Source organism: Patella vulgata, chromosome 5 (genome assembly GCF_932274485.2).
Source record: "Patella vulgata chromosome 5, xgPatVulg1.2, whole genome shotgun sequence".
Taxonomy (NCBI): domain Eukaryota; kingdom Metazoa; phylum Mollusca; class Gastropoda; family Patellidae; genus Patella; species Patella vulgata.
In genome coordinates this window covers 6730628-6751722 of record NC_065883.2, presented here as the reverse complement: position 1 = coordinate 6751722, position 21095 = coordinate 6730628, and the positions used below count along the sequence as shown (strand labels likewise).

Below are 21095 nucleotides of genomic sequence, written 5' to 3'. Positions count from 1 at the left end.
TTTGAGAGGACAGAGAGAGAGACCTGGGGAGGTCGAGAGGTCCTGAGAGACCTAGAGGTCTTCCGGACCTCGGAGAGGGCCTGCCCTCGGACCACAGGAAGATTGGGTCTTCTGAGACCTAGTAGGCGCAGCTGTATATAGACGTTATTATATCTAACCACAATGAATTTCATATGTAAGTACATGTAAATATGTTATCCAGTATTAAAATATCTTTTTAATAAATAAGAGTTACATATTCTATCACATAGTCTTAAGTGGTGCCGTGATCGACGAACCTGAGGTTATGATATATTACATACTCTTAATGGGTTCCGTATACCAGACCAACGTTTTCAAAGTCCTGGCCACTAGAAGATCAAAGCATTTTATTAAGAGGTAAGTCTTTTTCTGATCCTAATCATGGCCACGGTTAATGCTGATATATTATGTTTAATAATTTAACTGGCGAAATAAGCGGTTTGTCTGCAACTCTTCAACATTATGTAGTAACTCAATTAGCTCAACCATTTTCTAGTGTTAAGAAATATGCCCTTTCATCTGTTGTATCTTATATAAAAATTAAATATATTGCTAGTAGTGAACCAGTACTTTATTATGTGTATGAAAATTACTAAAACAAACATATCTATTATGTTTGTTTAACAAATGAGTTATGGTGAGTTTTTAAATAATATGTAAATTATAAATGTTTGTTTTGAACATATATTTTGACTTAAAGTTAGTAGTAACGTAGTATTATCAGGCCTATAATTTGAAGTGAAATGTTTTATTTTTGTTTAATTAACTGGAATCGCGTGAAGAGTATCCTAATTGAGAGATATAACTCATACATATTCACACTGTATAAACGGTTTTATCTTTTTTTTGTTCTGTCTATATATATATATATATATATATATATATATATATATATATATATATTTATGCCCCGATGTGTTAACCCCAATGATATGAGATTGGGATGCCCCATTAATATGCGATTGGGAAGCCCGAGATGTTACGGGAGAGGTTTTAAGTGAAATTCCTATAAGGCGGAATTGGTCTCACCCCTGGAGGGAATGTGATGTATTGTTTTGTTTAAAATTTATAGAGATAAAACCACTGTTAATTTTGATAGGTTCTTTCCAAAATATCTTATATAAGATCAGTGAAATGTGTTCAGATCATTCATAACAATTTAGCCTGCGGTAAAGAAATATGACCTCCTATTTTCAATTTGGTTTATGTCAATTGTACATGTAAGTAAATATTTTATAATAGTCTGTTCCACTTACTAACTTGATTAACAGTTAATTGAGTTCACTCCATGATATAATAAGCAAATGATAAAACTTGGGCACGGATACATGGTTGAAATTATATGCTGACATGATGGGGAATATATGCATAATTGATGGATACTATGTGCATAATTGGTTGAAAATATATACATACATGGTGGATAAGATATCCATTTATCAATAATTTATGGAGAATATTTCCAACAGAGATTATAGACTATCCGTTCCAGCTAATGCAAGGAGTTCTCACTTTTGGATTCCCTAATTTGGATCGCGTGTGATTGTGATTATGTTTGCGTGTTTCATTTATCATTTATATGACATTCGTTTATGACGATTTTTTCCGTGTACTGTGCTTCCCATGTAATGTGTGTCTTTATTAATAGAATCTACTGATCCAGGAAGAAACGCGTAAAGTGACTAGTGACTCTTATACTTTTGTGAATATTTTTAGTTTCGATGTTGTGCTTCTTGTATATAACGAAATATGACACTATATTTACCCCGGCGTTACTCCGTGGAATACTGAACATTTTTTTTTACATAGATAATATTTCCATCTGCTTTTTGATGCTTCAATTATTGTATTGTGCTTTAATCTTTTATTGTTTTAAAATCGTTTCATATTTTATATATTCCACTATTTTATAATTGTGGTTAGGGGGGGAATGTAATACAATATCATTTGGGATCTAAAATTTAATATTGTATTTTGAAATCATATTTTAATTTATATTTTTCATTTGTAACTCATTTTCGACATGTGGTAGATTAATTGTAAAATTTAATCTATGGCAGGAGTGGGGGTTATGACATAGTATTATGTAAGATGTAAGATGTAATGGGTTGTTCAAATTGTTTGCTCGGTTTGTCTTTAGACAAATATATGATATAAGATTTAAGCTTAACAAGTATTCTTAACAAGTATTAACACCTACTGTCTAGTGTTAAGACGTGTGACTCTTAATAATTAGTTTTCATTGTTCTGATTAGCAACGCCTATTTACTCGGCTTGCTATAATAAGACACCAAGTCATTAGCCTTTCATTGTTCTAAATTTACTATAGAGTCCCAGTTGTCAATCAGACTCAATGTGCCTACGACTTATCCAATCAGCTTAATCGTTTATATAACATGAAAATCAATCAGGATTGTCTGCACGGTACAAATTGGCATACTTTGAGAGGACAGAGGGAGAGAGCTAGAGGTCCTCCGGACACCGGGAGAGAGCTAGAGGTCCTCCGGACACCGGGAGAGGGCCTGCCCTCGGACCACAGGAAGATTGGGTCTTCCGAGACCTAGTAGGCGCAGCTGTATATAGACATTATTATATCTAACCACAATGAATTTCATATGTAGAGTATTCAAATATCTTTTTAATAAATAAGAGTTATGTATTCTATCACATACTCTTAAGTGGTGCCGCGATCGACGAACCTGAGGTTATGATATATTACAAATATACTCATGATATTATTTTTTTTCCTAAACCTCTCAAAACTTATAAACGGTGTTTGAACCGTCTCGCGTCAGATACATCGACACGTCGTCTGCTGCTTTTCGTCTTTTAGCAGGGACACAGTGTTATTGTAGAATAGGCCAGTCTGTCAACGGGGACACCGTGTTATTGTAGAATAGATCGATTCCCTTTTTACACGTCCAGTGCCATGATGTTTAAACTTCTGATATGTTGTATATTTGTCGTTGTGTTTAAACAAAGCTTCGTGGATGGTCAAATCTACATATTGCGAAGAGCGATCACGTAGCTAGTCGTCAACTCCTAGCACTACATGACGACGGTAGAGATGAGGGTCAGGCAGCTAGTCGTCAACTCTTAGCACCACGTCATGACGACGGTAGAGATGAGGGTCACGTAGCTAGTCGTCAACTCCTAGCACCACGTCATGACGACGGTAGAGATGAGGGTCAGGCAGCTAGTCGTCAACTCCTAGCACCACGTCATGACGACGGTAGAGATGAGGGTCACGTAGCTAGTCGTCAACTCCTAGCACCACGTCATGACGACGGTAGAGATGAGGGTCAGGCAGCTAGTCGTCAACTCCTAGCACTACATGACGACGGTAGAGATGAGAGTCAGGCAGCTAGTCGTCAACTCCAAGCACCACATGACGACGGTAGAGATGAGAGTCAGGCAGCTAGTCGTCAACTCCTAGCACTACATGACGACGGTAGAGATGAGGGTCAGGCAGCTAGTCGTCAACTCCATGCACCACATGACGACTGTAGAGATGAGAGTCAGAACAATCTCAGTGGCGATCACAACCTGACAGTAACCTATAGATTGGCGAGCAAGAAGAAAATCCATGAAAAGGACGAAATCGAAACGGAGATTGAGAATATGGTGGATAACTTTAGAGATGCCTTGCACAAACTATTTTACGTGGCACGTGATAGAGAAGGGGGTATGCTGGAAGGGGTGGTACAAACCAGGAACCGAATAATGAGGTCAGTGGAGGCCAAGATGCAATTTCCAGAACACTATCCCAGACGTGATGGAGGAGGCCGAGATTAGAAATTAGGAAGATTACATTAAATTTGCATATATAATATATCTATGCAAAGTTAATGTAATCTTCCTAATTTTAAATATCTACAATAATAAATGCAGTGTATACAGGGATATATCGCTTGGATATATATTATGTAAAATGTCGTGGACCATATCTGAGTATTCTAAGGATTAACTGTTCATAATGAATTAAATGATATTTAAAAATCTGCCGAAGTAGCAATTATTTCTGTGTATATTTGCAAATATTTTTCTTTAAATCTTCTGTGAAACCAGACTGTGCACAATTATTCCAAAATTTAAAAACTAAGCTGGACAATAAAAGAATTGGTAACATTTTTTGGTAAAGTCTTTAGAATTATTATTACTTTTAAAATATCTTACAAATTAAAGACAGTTTTTGTTGGGTCATCGATCTTACTGATGCAGGGCTTTTGTATACGTATGCCTAGGTTGTTAAGGAATAATCCTATTAATCCTAAATTCATAAGTCGGTGCTGCATTTTCTAAAAGATTCAGTATGGAAACGTCATTCTCCATATTTTTGTTTTAATCTGTAAAAATTGGTATTGTATATTAGGCCTACTGTTCCATAAAACTATTTTTTTACGAAGATTTTGTTTACAAATTAAAATCTAGCACATCAAAATTCATATCTATTAATATTAGTGGTATGAATGAATTGTAGTGATATGTATAGAGAAACTCCTACGAGTCTTTTATTGATAAAAAAAGACGAGTAGGAGATTTTATTTATCACACAATCCTTTCTTACATGCACAAAAAAATAAATATAATTATTTGCTATAGATTTCACTTTTACTGAACCAGATTACAGTATGGCGTAGTGATACGTCAGTTTTTGTCAGGAGTTCAACCATTGCAAATTTTAATACTGACCTAATGTTTCGATCAAAGTCAATTAAATGGAAATAGTCCTTTTTAATAAAAAAGAAGTTACGTTGAATAAAAAATGAATTGTTCTTTGAAAATAAAAAAAAGTAGTTCCTTTTTAATTGACCAATCAAATCCATATCTTAAGGATATATCGCATTAGATTATGAAATTTATCACACAAGCGATATCTACTATATAATGTGTTATTGAGTGATAAATTGTGTTTGGTGCGTCTGGTAAGAAAATATTCAGTTTTGTTCGTCGACATTAGCGACCAGTCCAAATTGAATAGTAGTCGATCGCACCTGGTTAGTCCCGTCTACATCCGAAATGCGGATTTGGTTAGATTTATTACTTAAGGCCACCTTCGGATTTGGTCAAAGGGCACGAGATGTAAACAGGGCTAGCGCTAACACCAACCCTAACCTTGGACCTAGCCTAACCTTTACCCAAACCCACAATCTCGTCAACAATCACGTGCCCTAACCTTATTTACATATAAGCTACCTTGACGAAATCCGGAGGTTGTCTTAAGAAATAGTTCTAGCCGTGCGGATTGATATTTCACTTACGCACTGGACACGTTCATCAAGACGTCTCATTATAAATCGCGCTAAAGAACAAAAAGACTATAAGACTATAAATAGTCATTGCACGTGCAATTCCCTAAACATCTATCAACAATTACAGCCGTAGAAAATCTACTGTTTTGACGATTCTGAATAGCAGTAACATTTAGCCTTTTGGTTATTACAGCAGCTTTAGAAATTACGTTCGTTTAAATTTTTAAATTGCTTTATCATTAACTGTACCGTTGGGGGCGGCATCTTTTGTTTTAGTACAAATAATATCTCTGAAATATTACTAGCAGTAATTTTACTTTTACAAGGTTCTTAAAACAATTATTTAGTTGCCTAACGTGCGTGTTTCTAAGTTCAATTTCTTGTTCCAGCTTCCTGTTGTGTGTCGTAAAAAAGGATCGAGTCTTGATTATCCCTGCCTGTTTATCAGACGTAGAATGGTCGTCAGAGAGGTTAAGCGAGACTAATTTCAAAACAAGGGCACGTAACTTTTTTTTTTTACTCACATTTGCTCTGATGTTATAGCCGAGATTCGTAACCATCTTTCAGTTTATTATTTATGGATGATTAAATGGTCATAGCTTATTAAGTACATTTGACCGTTTATTTAGTGACTATAAATGTGCGAACCCGATTTAAGGCTTGGTGTATATATAAATATTGTGGTGTAATTGTCGAGACATTTGGAGATATTTATTTATGGTGTGTCACCCTACCAGTATAGTGAGTCACGACGACCTTGGTTATATAATAGTGGATGTTTTTTTATACTGTAATGTAATCCGCATATAATTTTATTAACACGTTTGAACAATACATTCTATATCAGCTAACATAATTTTGTACACTCTGGATACAACTTGACATATTCAGTGTGTCTGGAGGAATTAAAGTAGAAGTCCCAATCCTTTTATACAAAAACAGAAATAAAATGAAATGGGGTTTAACGTCCTACTGTTCCGCTCCTACTGACCAAATGAAGACGGGCATACGCCATGCAGTGTTCTATGAGGGGAATTTTGCCCGGACAGGGACGCTACGGCCTACTTTTATTTCGATTCCAACTAAAAAGGCTTCTGTTCCGCAGAGGGGTGTTATTAGAAGAATATGACGTGTGCAGGTTGCCTCGGTCATCCCGGTGTAATTATCCTTATCTGTGCGACCACAGATATTGACAATAGAGACAACTCCCGCGGATTTCCCACTGCAATTATAGATATAAGATAAGAATAATTAAGTTTTAACTTTGTGAGGGAATATGTACTTATCGCTTAAATATGTCACAGGGTATCCGTTGATATAAGTGTGTTTAAATAAAACGCCATAATGTGACAATGTGAGTAGAATTTGAAACTTGACTTCACCCAGATACAAAACTGGTCGTTTATATTATTTTAGACAAGGGAAGGTAATTTAACATTTGATTAATCACTGACGTATATATGGGATGGTGCAGAGCCAAAGGCCTAGTCGTATAAATGAGACAGTTTAGGGTGAAAGGCCTAGGCGTATATATGGGGCGGTGTAGGGTGAAAGGCCTAGACGTATATATGGGTCGGTGTGGGTCGGAAGGCGTAGACGTATATATAGGGCGGAAGGCATAGTCGTATATAAGAGACGGTGATGGGCGGAAAGCCTAGACGTATATATGGGGCGGTGTAGCGCGGAAGGCCTAGACGTATATGTATGGGGCGGTGTGGGTCGGAAGGCGTAGACGTATATATGGGAAAGTGTAGGGTGAAAGGCCTGGTCGTTTATACCTGGGACGGTACAGGACATTGTCGAGTTATTCGGATGTAAAATAACTCTTGAAAGTTGGAAATCGATATACAACTAGGTCGTAGTGCGGGCAAAATTACTCTCATAGCAAAAGTGAAGTATTACGTCAAACCCCATTCATTTCATTGCATATCTGGGACCCCTCCTTTAATATTATTATATTAATTGAATATAAACTAAGGTGCAACTGGTCGCCTACTGCTTTTCTCGTCATTTAACTGGGATATCGTGTTATTAATGAATACATCAGTCTACAAAACAGGGACAGTGTTATTGTAGAATAGGCCAGTTGGTCAACTGGGGCATCGATTTATTACTGTAAAACAGGCCAGTAGAATACACCAGTTGCAGTTCTTTATTTCACATCCAGTGCCATGATGTTTAAACTTCTGATATCTTGCACCTTTGTCGTTGTTTTTAAACAAAGCTCCGTGGATGGTCTGAAGTCAAATCTACATATTGCCGACAGAGATCACGTCGCTAGTCGCAACTCCTAGCACCACATGACATACTTAGAGATTAGAGTCAGAACAAGCTCAGTAGCGAGCACAACCCCCCTCCCAAAAAAACATCGGGGATAAAACCGTGAATACTATGTGAATGTTTGTGAGTTAATATCTTCACCCTAAATATAGCGATGGATGATGAAAACTATTCAACCGTCTATTCAAGAATTTATAAACCTCTTAATAATTTGTTACTATTGATTTTTAAAGCCAAAATATGTGTTCAAAAACAAACAATTATAATTTACATTCTTTTAAAAACAAAACAACAATCACATACAATTTTTGTTCCCCGCTGTTCCTGCATCGCCATCGTGCTTTGAAAGTCTTTTGTAGCTTCTTTCTTCGTCATTCCCTCGTGTTTGGTGATTTTCTCCATTTCCATCCTTGAATTAAGAATTTTCATATCATCGAACTCTGTATCTCCAATCATTGGCCTATGATCATCGTGAAGGACTTCCCGTTGTTATGGCGATTCACTCCAAGGTTCACAGTCACGGCATCCATAACTAATCACTCGAACACTATTTTTTTTTATTGAAACCGCGTCTGCCACCCACGGTTTCACAGATAAACGTTTCAGTCTTGCATTTTGTTTTTTTCTCCATCTGATCGGATGTTTAGTGGTGAAAACTCTTTGTCTGCCACGCGGGTTTTTATTCGTGATCACAGGAACACAGCTACTGATTTCATATGGAAACCGCCGGTCGATGCATCATAACAGATACTGTGGGTACTGATTTCCTACGGAAATCGCCGGTCGATGCACCAAAAACAGATAACTGTTACACTATCTTAGTATAACAGAGATCAGTTTAGTAAATACAGCATTTATTTACAACGGGAACAGAATATCACATATGTACATAATTACAACAGCAATACAGGTACCTAAACTATATAAGAACAAGTCTACGACAGGAACACATATAATTATGTTAAATCCACTGTTCTTCGGCTGAACTCTGTTGAGTCCATACGCCGGTCTCTTCGTCTCTCTGTGCCCCGTCTCTGTTGTTCGTCTTTAGTTGTCTTCTTTAACTGTCAGTGAACTCCTCATTATATAGCGTAGGAAAATTAGGAAAAAGTGATCATCATAATATATGGTATTGTTTATTTATCAGATTATGGTATCTGTAACTGCACTACGTATTTTCTTTGAAGTCATGTAATTCTACCGAGTGTTATACACAGCTCGTGTGTAGCTTTTAAAGGACATATTGAATTAATTAGTCCGTGCCTTAACAGAAGTTTATCATATATTATCAAAAATCAGCTGAGGTCATAAAGTTCTAAGAACCTTGATGACCGTTCAATTTGATGAAAGTTAAAGAGTACTTTGTTACACTCAGCGACGAAGCGTGATGGGCGAACAGCCACTCAGAAATCTACATCCATTGATCTTTGGGAGTCGCGGTGGCTCACTGTGTAAAGTTGATTCGCTAGTCTGGAGATCACCTAGCCACGACGGGCCATTGTCATATAACAGTGCGTCGCGTTTACATATTGGCGTGCACGTTAAATGTCCCTTGGACATAAGATATAAGAGTAGACCTGTCTTCATTGGCCCAAACAGAGCAGAACAGTAGGACCTTGTACCCCATTTTATTTATATATAATATAAAACAGGTTATACTTTAGTCAGCTTGTAATTTGTTCACCCGTAACCCTAAAACAGAAATTTGAAAAAAACAAAACACGAGTGTAGCACAGCTAGTACTGTAATTATTATCTTTTTGCTTTATTAAAGGGCTAATCTCGATTATACATTGGAGAATAAAACTGCTTAATTTTATGTTAAAGCACTCAAAATCTTCTAACTTAAAACATAGATATGACGTCACCCTTTGATGTTTTTAACCTGTATATAGGAGAATGTACGCTTTTATTAAACAATCGTCTATTATTTATTGTTTAAAAAAATACCAATAATAGACACGTATCTGAAAAATGAACATATATTTTGGGATAATTTATTCTCTGAACAAATTAAATTACAGAACATGAAATTACTTTAAAACTTCAATGTTACCGAAATGTCACATGACCGTATGTTGATTTCACGTGTTTGTCTACATAAAGAATTCCACTTAAATCCGTCCGTTATATGTCACTTATCCGTTGATACGTTTTTATACGCCCACATTTTAACGCCTTCTTTGTGGACACTCTACAGGTCATAACTTAAAATATATAGGTATGTATTCCAAAGATCCCGGTTCCTTTCGATATTGGCTTGTATGGGAACGTAACTTCATGGATTATGACCCCTGACTGTAGACACTAGAAGTCACAATTATTAGCCCATTTTGATGAAACTGAACATGTGTGTTTATAACCCAAAGATCTCGATTCCTTGCGATATTGGCGCATATCGGACCGTAACTTCCTGGATTATGTCCCCGGATTAAACAAAAAAAAAACGTGTTTTGAGTCACAATTTTTATTCGATTATAAAAAAAACGTTCTAATATATCACCGTTACACCATATTGACAGTTGAGTTTGAATTTCGTGAATTGGTTTGTGCCTTTGATCCTGTGTCCTGTCACTTATATCAGAGTATATATTAAATTTTAAATCAAAATTGGGACGGCTAGTACCCTCCATATTAACCACAGTACTAAGAATATTATCAATATCTAAATCATTCTCTTGAGCAGTTTTTCCATCACAACTTTGACGGCTATTATTACCCATATCAAAACATCACAATTTTTACTGCTATTATTTTCCATATCGAGTACATTTATACCAATGTAATCAGTATCCAAATGCTTATCACATATATTCTCATTATTAATATTTGTTTTCGACTGTGTTGTAAACATGTCGTCTCCATGTAGAATATTTTGGGCTGTCTATGTATGCTTGCATTGTATGACTGGAGTGTTTTGTCACATGCATTCAAGAGCATGTGTATTTTGTTTTAAGAATATATCCATTTTTTATGTCTCGTTGTTTTATAAAACTATCCATTATTTGTATCTCTATGGTGTTATGTTTTAAGTTTGATAATAGCCCCAGACTGTCCATTATGTAAATACAAAGAAAAACTGCGGGGCTAACGCCCCTCAGTTGTTCTTTCTATTTACATAATGGACAGGCTTCGGCCATTATCCATCACGTAAACACGTCAGACTTCATCTGGAAATGGAGACCGGTGTCCCAAGCTGTATTATACGGTGTCTGGATAAAACCAGATTTTTATTTTATAAAAATAATGTGCAGGTGAAATTTACCTTTCGTCATCAAGTACAGCACGTTGGTCATGCTGACCTATGTACTGTATAGACCTCTGAAGGAACTGCAATAGATTATCAGTTCAATAAACTCAATATTTTGAGCTGAAATTTGAGATAAGGTAAATACACTATTCCTCGATATTTTGGAGCTTAAATTTGATACGTACTTAAGGGATGGTCCCTTTAAAGATATTTGAGGGTTTGGATGATGAAAACTAACACAGAGAGACTAACACAGAAGTTGTCTAGTCGTTCTGATGGGACGAAAAACCGAGGTCCCATGTAGACATTGGCGTGCAGGTGAAAGATCCCGCAGGTGAAAGGGCCACTGTCAAGACAAAATTGTATGGCGTATGCCCGTCATCTTTAGCCCAGTCGGGGCAGAACTGTAGGACGTTAAACCCCATTACATTTAATTTCTTTTCATTTTTCATTTTTCATTTTTGATAGGCACCACTTCGTCCAAATATATTACGGGGGTCACCTTGGATCTGGTTTACTGGGATGAAGGCATACTCAAGTCACGGGGGTCAAACCACAATGTTTCTCTAAACAGGACGTGCGACTATTAGACCCATCGCTGCTTTCAGTAACTTTGACAATGCTACCGATATTCCTCCAGGTTGTCTAGCACTCTCTTGGGACGAATGAAATATTTCCTAGGAGGGTATAATAATTAAGATACAGGCGTGTAGTTCCATTTGATTTCCCTACTATTCTATCGATTCGTTCTGAAAATTGTTGTATTAAGCCCGAGGCACTGTTTAAACTGACATTAGTTTGTCATTGTTGTTGTGAACGTGGGTGAAGTTCCATATTACAACTTGTCAAGTTTTTCGCAGATCTTGAGACAAAGAATGACTGGTAATGTGACATCGATGATATATAAAGTAACGTCATACTAATCATTTTATGGTCGTCCTACCAAAACACAGACGATCTCTCTCTCTCTCTCTCTCTCTCTCTCTCTCTCTCTCGTGTTATGCTCCCTTCTTCAAGTACGCTATTATATGACCTATAATAGATGATTAATAATTAAGATGTATATAATATATACAAATAAAAGAAAAACTTGTCTGCGATATCATCTTTGGTGGAAGCGGACGTTACAGATTAAGATTAAGAAGAAGACTAAGAAGAAGAAGAAGAAGAAGAAAAACCATCTAGTCAATAAAAAGGGCATATTTTGATTCGGTTACGGTTATTTTGGTGGACCTTAGGGGCACTTACCCCCTCCCCACCGCCCCTCCAGACGTAGGCCCGTGGGTACGCTAATATGCCTGTGTGTGGATGTAACCTTATCGAACCAGGACATCCATTCACTGGGCCACAGCAGCGCAATATATCTTCATTCTTAATATTCGTAAAGAAATTTGATTAATGGAAGGATTTGTATGTCATTTACATCCATGCACAATTGATGAAATTCAAGTAATAAAAAGATAGCCACGGAAAACGTAGAAATACGCCAGCACAGCAGCTTGTTGGAAAGGAAACATTGGAAGTTTACCAAATTTGATGATAAATCGATTATCTATGTGGTCAGAAGCTTTTCGCAACATATAAAATAACTCTGGAACAGAAAGTCCGAGATTGCTGAAAATCGGCAAGGTTCACACTTTCCGTTAAAGGGCGTATGTCTCTATTTTTGGAACCTTGAAATCGATTCTAAAATGATGCTTAATAATGATAATAATAACTTTATTCATAATTCTAGGGTCACCTGTCTAACCTCGTGGATTTTCTCCGGGTCGTTCGGTTTCCTCCCACTGCTAAAGACCCCTACGCGCAAGCAAATGATTGAAATAAAATTAAACCATGAGTTAGTCTCAAAATGACCTAGTTTGTGTGGACGTTAAATAGAAATAAAATTGTTAGTCCAGAAGTGACCTAGCTTTTGCCGAGCTTCCTCCGCCCCTCTCTCTCTCTCTCTCTCTCTCTCTCTCTCTCGGTATACAAGGCTTCCGGCCTATAGTACATTGTGCTCGAGAAATATATTTAGAATTGTAATTTTCAATTAATGTTATAACCAAGAAATAGTAATCATCATAATTTACAGTTAGAGCATAATTTAAATATTATTTCACATTATCACAATCATATATATACAGATCTTTATTTATCTATATTAAATCCATGGCATTTAGAAGTTATTTTATATATTCAAACATTAATTATATGGAAAACCAAACAGCTCTTTATTCAGTGTTCTTAATTCATAGTCCTTAATTCTTATTTCTTCATTTGTTGTCTTATTTCGACATTTGTACACTAAAATTAAGATTTGTATCTTAAAATCAATATATGTTTTACAAATCAGACATTTGTCGCATAAGATTTGTAAAATGTATTTTTGTTTGATTTAATTTGATTTGAATATAAAGATAAAATTTATATCAGAAAATCAATAAAATAATCTACATTTGTACAACTAATATTGATTTTAAGATACAAATGTTAATTTTGGTGTACAAATGTCGAAATATGAAACGAAATGAAGAAATAAGAATAAAGGACTATGAATTAAGAAATAAGAGTTAAGACCACTGAATAAAGAGCTGTTTGGTTTTCCATATAATTAGACTGTTAATGTTTTATGGTATCTACATCTTAATCTCAGTCAATTACAGGGGGTTGGATGGCTGAATGGTTAGCACGTGCGAGCTGTATCATAAGGTCTGCCATTGTGTCCACTCGAGACAAACTAGGTCATTTGGGGACTAACATAATTTCAATAATTGGCGTAGGGGTCTTCAGCAGTGGGAGGGATCCGGAGGATCCGGAGAAAACCCACCAAGAGGTTGGACAGGCGACCCTACTCTTTGTCACGTACAACCGGGGAATGGAAACCACGCCAGTTGACTCAATGACAGAACTTTTGATTCAGCACGCACGGGCTAACCATAAAGGTACATATTGATATAATATGAATTTTTGTAAAGTGAATTACATGTATATTCAAATCTTAAAATCAATATTGTAATTTCTAATCATTTCTGTTCGGTGAAATACGTGAACAGTTTAAATTGAACGGCAGTAGTTTTTGTATTCTACATGTTCTACTTAATTTGCCGTTTGTGAATCACTTCATAATTACTTATTACTTCCACGTTGTATTTTACGATATGTTTTAATTTCCTCAGTACAAAAGTGCAACCGACACCACAGAATCCCCCCACCCCCTCTCTCTCTCCCTCCCTCCCTCTCTCTCTCTCTCTCTCTCTCTCTCACTCTCCTCGCGTTCACAGGGTTTTCGGACAAACACACGGACGGTTATAAGCAGTTCGCTGACAATTCCTACATGACATTTAAATTAATGCTTCACACCATATATACTATCTTCTATCACGTTAACACGTTTTTAGCTCCGGAACGGACTTTAAGAGAGAGAGAGAGAGAGAGGGAGAGAGAGGGGGCGGGGGGAGAGGAAGCTCGGCAAAAACTAGGTCACTTCTGGACTAACAATTTTATTTCAATAATTCGCTTGCGCGTAAGGTTCGTTAAATGTGCGAGGAAACCGGAGAAACCGGACATATGACTGCTTGACAAGTGTATAAATATCGAACACACGCCACCTGACTCAGTGAAAGATCTTAGGATCTGAAGCGACCGCTATATATCTTTCAGCAACCCAATTTAACCGGCAAACACAGTGATGACGCGCGTTAAGTTTATTGGCTGACTCGTCGAGTTTCAGCTATTCGTTGGCGGTAAACAACAAATCAAATATGTTATTAATGTACATACGGGATTGTCATAAAGTGATACATGCATTCACATATGTGCATGAAAAATGACAAAGCAATAAATATTTATACGACAATATCATAAGTAATGCATGCAGCTTGCAACATGTGTGCTATGAAAGGTAATTAAAAAGCGTAATAGACACTCGAAAACATATAATTCATTTTCTTTGTAACAATACACGTAATCCGACAGAGAGAGAGGGAGAAAGAGAGAAAGAGAGAGAGGGAGAGAGTAAAAACTGGGGTTTAACGTACACTAGACACAAACTAGGTTATTTGGGGACTAACATATGGTTCAATTTTATTTCAATAATTCCCTTGCGCGTAGGGGTCTTTTGCGTTGGGAGAAAACCGGAGGACCCAGAGAAAACCCAGGAGGTTGGATAGGCGACCCTACTCTTCTTGTCACGTACCACCAGGGAATCGAAACCACGCCTTTTGACCCAATGACAGGTTATTTCAATAATTCGCTTGCCTGTAGGGGTCTTTAGCAGTGGGAGGAAACCGGAGGACCCGGAGGAAACCCACGAGGATGTAATGGTGACGCCACTCCTTGTCAGGTGCAACCGGGGAATAGAAACCACGCCAGTTTGCTAAATGACAGACCTTATAAAAAAACGCGCACGCGCTAACCACTCGGCCATTCAACACCCCTACAGGTAATTAATTTGACAGTATTTAATTAATTGGACAGTATTTATAGAGTAGGTTGATCTGGAAATATGACGACGAAATGCACTTTTCAACAGAACTCAAAGAAAAAAAAAACGAAGATCAGAAAGGCCATATTCACAGTGCTTATCTATTGCAAACCGCCCCTTTGCTTTGGCTGCTAAGAAAATCTTAGAAATATGATACAGTCCTAGCAAGAACCAAGGGTCATGTTTTGTAATGTACTTGATTAGACTTTCCCTGTAGCACTATAGTAATAAAATACCAAATACTTATTTATAGTGTACACGTATAGTAAATAGTATCGGACATACAAATTGTACTACATGCTTAAAGTGGACATCAATTTGGACAAATGAAAACTAATACCATCAAGTAGTTCCCACTTGAACGTTACAAGAAGTAGGATCGCCTGTCCAACCTCGTGGATTTTCTGCGTTTCCTTCCACGGCTAATGAACAGGAAGCACAAGAGTAGTCGTTGAATAATATGTGCACACATTTCACTTAGTGTTTTGTTAACTGCACGTAATATGCAGTTGCGAAACCATTCAAGATATCTTTTTGGGAGAAACCTTGAATTGTTTCATATTCTAAAACACAGGGGTGTAACCTGTAAGCATAAAGGTACACCAATGTGGCTGTTGTTGCTTACCAATAAAGCAGCAATTGTCTTGCCCTCCATCACGATTAGTGCTAAATGATAAGGCCAGCTCAATTTTACGTCACAGGCCACGAGATGTAAACAGGGCTAGCGCTAATCCCAACCATAACCCTAACTCTAACCCTATACCTAGCCCCAATGCTTACCATAACCCTAACATATAATTACGCCAACGATCACGTGCCCTAACCTTATTTACATCTCAGTGATCTTAACTAAATTTGAGCTAGCCTTAACAAATAGATATAGTCCCCGCACCACCCAAGAGCGCAGGCTGTTGACGTCGGAAACTTCCGGTTCTTTTTAAAATTTTACTACAGCAGATCAAGAAGTGATCTAAGAAAGGCCTGCGAGTACGGTTGTTTTGAGAGGCCCTCTTTTACTTTTGGTGGAGGTGGGAACTTTTTAGACTTATATTAAAAGTAGTTAATTTGGGAATTAGTAAGATTGTCACACGCTAAATTTGTGCATAAGCTAGAAAGATGAGGAAATACTCTTGAAAGTGCCATTTATAGTCAGTGTTTCATGATGTTTTAGGAGTGCGGGTCCGGCGCAGACAACGTCCACCTCGTCCCCACGCTGATCAAAGTTCGAAACGACATAGTGTAGTGAATTGATTGTCTCATCAATTCTGCATGGATGTGCATGACACAACGATACTTCCATTAATCAAAATTGTTTACGAACATCAACAATGAAAATATATTGCATCATTTTTCAAATCACCCTAGAAATAAGTATATAAGACTGTCCAGGATATTTGGTCGTCAGTCGATTTACAGACTGCTACTGATTCTACAAGAACCATGAAAGTCTTCATTATCGCAGTACTTGCTCTGGTGGCTTTGGGTAAGTATCTTTTATTTTCTGCCACTAATATATCGTTTGTTTATCGTCAGTCTGTTCAGTCGATCTGCGATCTGTGATTGCTGTTAATTTCTCAATCCGATCGAGACAGACTGCTATTGATTCTACAATAACCGTAAAATTCTTCATCGTCGTAGTTCTTGCTCGTGTGGCTTTCATCCCGCCGGTTAATTATTTCTTTTATTTGATTTCATTAACGGAAATGAAATGAGGTTTAACGTCCTACTATTCTACTCAGACATGGGCTTATAAATACGGGCATATACAATGTGCTATGAGGCTAATTTGGCCCAGACCGCGGCGCTACCACCTTCTCTGTCAGGGGATCTTTTACGCGCAAGCCAATGTGTACACAGTATCTCGTTTCCAGTCGTCCCATCCGCGAACCAAAACTACGCCTTAATATCCAGCTGACGTTTTCGGGCAACGCTGTGAGCGAACCCGCGATCTTCAAGCTAACGAGCCAGTGTCTTACCCACATAGCCACCGTGGCCCCCATGTCATTGACGGTGCTTCTGTGGCACAGTGAGTGGATGCTAACTAGGTTTCAACCCCGGGGATTGCCCAGAAGTTTTTTCCGCAAATTTTTCCGTCTAGTTGTTCTGGTAGGTAAAGAAAACCGTGATTCCGTGTACTCGTTGGCCTGCACGTAAAAGAACCCTTGGCTATGAGAATTCGAAATAAGAGTAGGCAGTAGCCCGACTGTCCTGACTAAATTATCATCAAAATTCACTGTATGACGTGTCAGCATTAGGTACAGAACAGTAGGACGTAGAGTCGCCTGTCCAGCCCCGTGGGTTTTCTCATGGTCCTCCCAATGATAAGGATCTCTATGCGCAAGCGAATTATTGAAATAAACTCGAATCATGTGTTCGTCCTGAAATGAATTAGTTTTGTGTCGAGTGGACGTTAAACCCCATTTCTCTTTCTTTCTCTGCCATATACATTTGAAGAGTCCATTGGAAGAACGATCTAGGTCACATTTTTGTCTTTTCGCATAAAAGGCAAGCAGACTTTTGGGCGAGAATAATGGACGCGAACAGAACGAGTGGGTTAATTACAACTTCAAAATGATGTTTAAAATACGAATCATAATTACCAGTACAACTGACTTCGACTTTTCAGGCAAATTAAGGTTTAATAAAGGGTACGATGGACTTGTATTTTTCCAGGAGGCCTTTTCAGTCGATTGTTTTTATCTGAAATAGATTGTTCCACAGAAAGCTTTTACAATTTGCTACCAGATAGAGCCATTAACTGGGATTCTTTTTAAAAAGTGACTTAGATCGTTCTTCCCCGGGGCTCTTCATTTTGTATTAGGACAAATTTCTTTCTTTCAAATTTCAAACATAATATTAATTGGCCGGAGTTGACATCTTTGTATTAATATGTATGTCATATACTGTACTGTCTGAGTTGAGTGGACGTTCAATTTCAAATATATTTTAATTGTCCTAACTTGACCTCTTGTATTACTGTACTGTTTGTGTCGAGTGGACGTTAAACCCCATTGATTTTACGATATATGTTATATAGGAACTACCCAGGCAGGTATCCACTGGAGCGATTTTCTAGTGGTAAGTAGATATCCTTTTTTGAACGTTTATAAACTTTACTTTGAGCTCGTGTCCACACCATAGAATTGACTATTTCTTTACTTCTCACCATAAGGTTTTGTATATTTGAAGTCAATTAAGCAATACAGGTCTCTGCTTACTCCACCAACAAGAAAATATAATGGCATAGATATAGAAATTACACGTCAATTCGGCACTGTTCGTGCTCTGGGGTGCTGGTTGGCCGAATGGTTAATGCGTGCGCGATGGATCATAAGGTCTGTCATTGAGTCGAGTAGTGTGGTTTCGATTCCACGCTTTTAAGTGACAAGGAGTAGGGTCGTCTGTCCAACATCGTGGGTCATCCGGTTTTCTCCCACTGCTAAGCGAGATATTGAAATGCAACGGAAACCCCACCATCTCTCTCTCTCTCTCTTTCTCTCTCTCCTCTCTCTCTCTCTTTTTCTGAGCTAATTACCTGAAATCACATAGCTTCCCATTCGCCCGCGTACGTAATCGTCTAATATAACAAAAGTAAATTAAGAAAAATGGATCGTAACCAGTGATCGAAATCCAGTACACCTAAAGATTCCTTGGCACTTGGTTTTCTAAGAGGATTGGACAGAAACGCCACTGACAAGTCTGGTGATAGTTCAAATTTAACTTATTAATTTGTTGTACTTCAGTGTAACAGATGGACCCAATTTTATGATCGTGACAACCCGTCCGGCTATGGTGATGAGGAACCATTGGACAGTCTTCGAACGGCTAGGCCCTATGATAATATCTGTGCAAGACCAGCTACCTTGGAATATGAAACCGTATCCACAAAAGCGTGTATCAACACCGGAGAAGTGATTACAGCATCACCGTTCACGGGTTTCGCATGTGTTAATTCTCGTCAACCCGATCAAAGGTGTAACGATTACAAAGTTCGATACTGCTGTCTAGACGGTAAGTATCATAGGTATTATATAAAGAAAATATAACTATACAATATCTGGGACCCAGAAACCAACGATTAGTAATCTTTTAGAATTAATATCACATTTGAATTATGTTTCATTTATACAGCGTTAATTTGCAGCCATATTCGTTCACTGGGCAAGATGGGAGCGTGGAGCTGAATAGAGAAAATGGGGATCACGTGGCTAAGTGGGTAAGACGCTGGCTCGCTAGCCATGAGATCGGGTGTTCGATCCCTGCATTGGCCGAGAAAGTTCTACCAGATTTTCCGGCGTGGTTTCCCCTTGTCAGTGATGCAGGATGGAGGGCCTGGCAAGGACAGCTGTCTAGTCGTTCGGATGGGACGAAAAACCGAGGTCCCGTGTACACATTGGCGTGCACGTAAAAGATCCATTGGCAGTTGGAATTCGATATAAGAGTAGGCCGTAGCGCCGCTGCCCGGGCAAAATTTCCCTCATAGCACACTGTATGGCGTATGCCCGTCTTCATTATCCCAGGTTAGGAGCAGAACAGTAGGACGTTAAACCCCATTTCATTTCATTTCTTCCTATCAAAAGAGTTCAACTGAAATCAGAATATATTTATATATTGTTAGACCTTGGCTACTTATGGACCCTTGTTTGGGTATGTAACTTCGTGAATTATTAATAGAACTAGCGGATTACCCGACATTGCACGGGTAGAGCCATGCACTGGAAGTAGTAGTGCATCGTCAGCAGGCCCTTATCATTCCCCGCCTCGTCGCCAAATGTCAGCCTCGTTAATATTCTCTATTTTCAGCCCAAGTCACATGCCCGAACGGATATGAATGGACCTATTTCTACGACCGTGACAACCCCTCAGGCACAGGTGATTGGGAATTATTGGGACAGCTACGAGAAGAAAATCCAAATGAGATTTGTGAAAAACCAATCGCCATAGATGTCCGTCGTCGAAGCAATGGCCGCGACTTTCGAACATGCGGCGAGAACGTCACTGTCTCTCCATCGTACGGATTTCTCTGCCTAGATCGAAACCAGTATGATCACTATTGTGAAGATTACAAAGTCCGATTCTGTTGTCCTTGTGATAAATAAATATCTAAATGGATAACATGAAAGAATAAAAAATATTGCACAATTACCTCGTTCACTGTGTTGGAATGTCTGTAACTGAAACTGAGAAAGGGTTTTTAATATTCTCCCATTTTTATGAAACGTTGTTTACACGCTAGATCAGGGCATCGCTTGGGACCAAAGGTCATACAAAGCTTTCCGTGTCGAACTGATTTTGGAAGACTCCCATTTTCCATGATACTGTGTTTACACGCTAGACCAGTTTTAACCAAGCCCTTTTCATTCTTGGGCCCCTCGGGTAAGAGTTTGGTACACCCTGATAAGGTGGTTCCTCAACTCATAGCAAGATGATGGCCATTAACGCGACTCTGGCATCAGCTAATAACGTACAAATACCAAGATCCACCGAAAGGGAAACGTTTGCCGGAAAATTCAAAAGAGCTTACTCGACAACATTAATCTCTTTATTCTGGACTTTGCTTATACTTAGATTTTTGACGTATTGTCGTCGTCATCGGAGTTGAGAGATAACTAAGCTTTTGTTTATCTTTATATACGATTGCAGTTAGGTTCATTTCATATTAATATGGCGGGTTGCATGGCCGAATTGTTAGCACGTGTGCGCTGTATCATTGAGTCAACTGGTGTGGTTTCGATTCTCCGGTTGTACGTGACAGGGAGTAGGGTAGCCTGTCTAACCTCATTGGTTTTCTACTGGTACTCCGGTTTCCCCCATTGCTAAAGACC

At 38.2% G+C, this 21095-nt stretch overlaps 1 long non-coding RNA gene across 1 annotated transcript; it reads left to right on the top strand.

Moving 5' to 3' along the window:
• Nucleotides 1-2623: 2623 nt before the first annotated feature.
• On the top strand, nucleotides 2624-20415 carry LOC126822141 (uncharacterized). The gene is made up of 5 exons (XR_008788069.1): nucleotides 2624-2638; nucleotides 16442-16753; nucleotides 18308-18348; nucleotides 19014-19281; nucleotides 20074-20415. It is a non-coding gene; the product is annotated as an uncharacterized LOC126822141 (long non-coding RNA).
• Nucleotides 20416-21095: the final 680 nt, after the last annotated feature.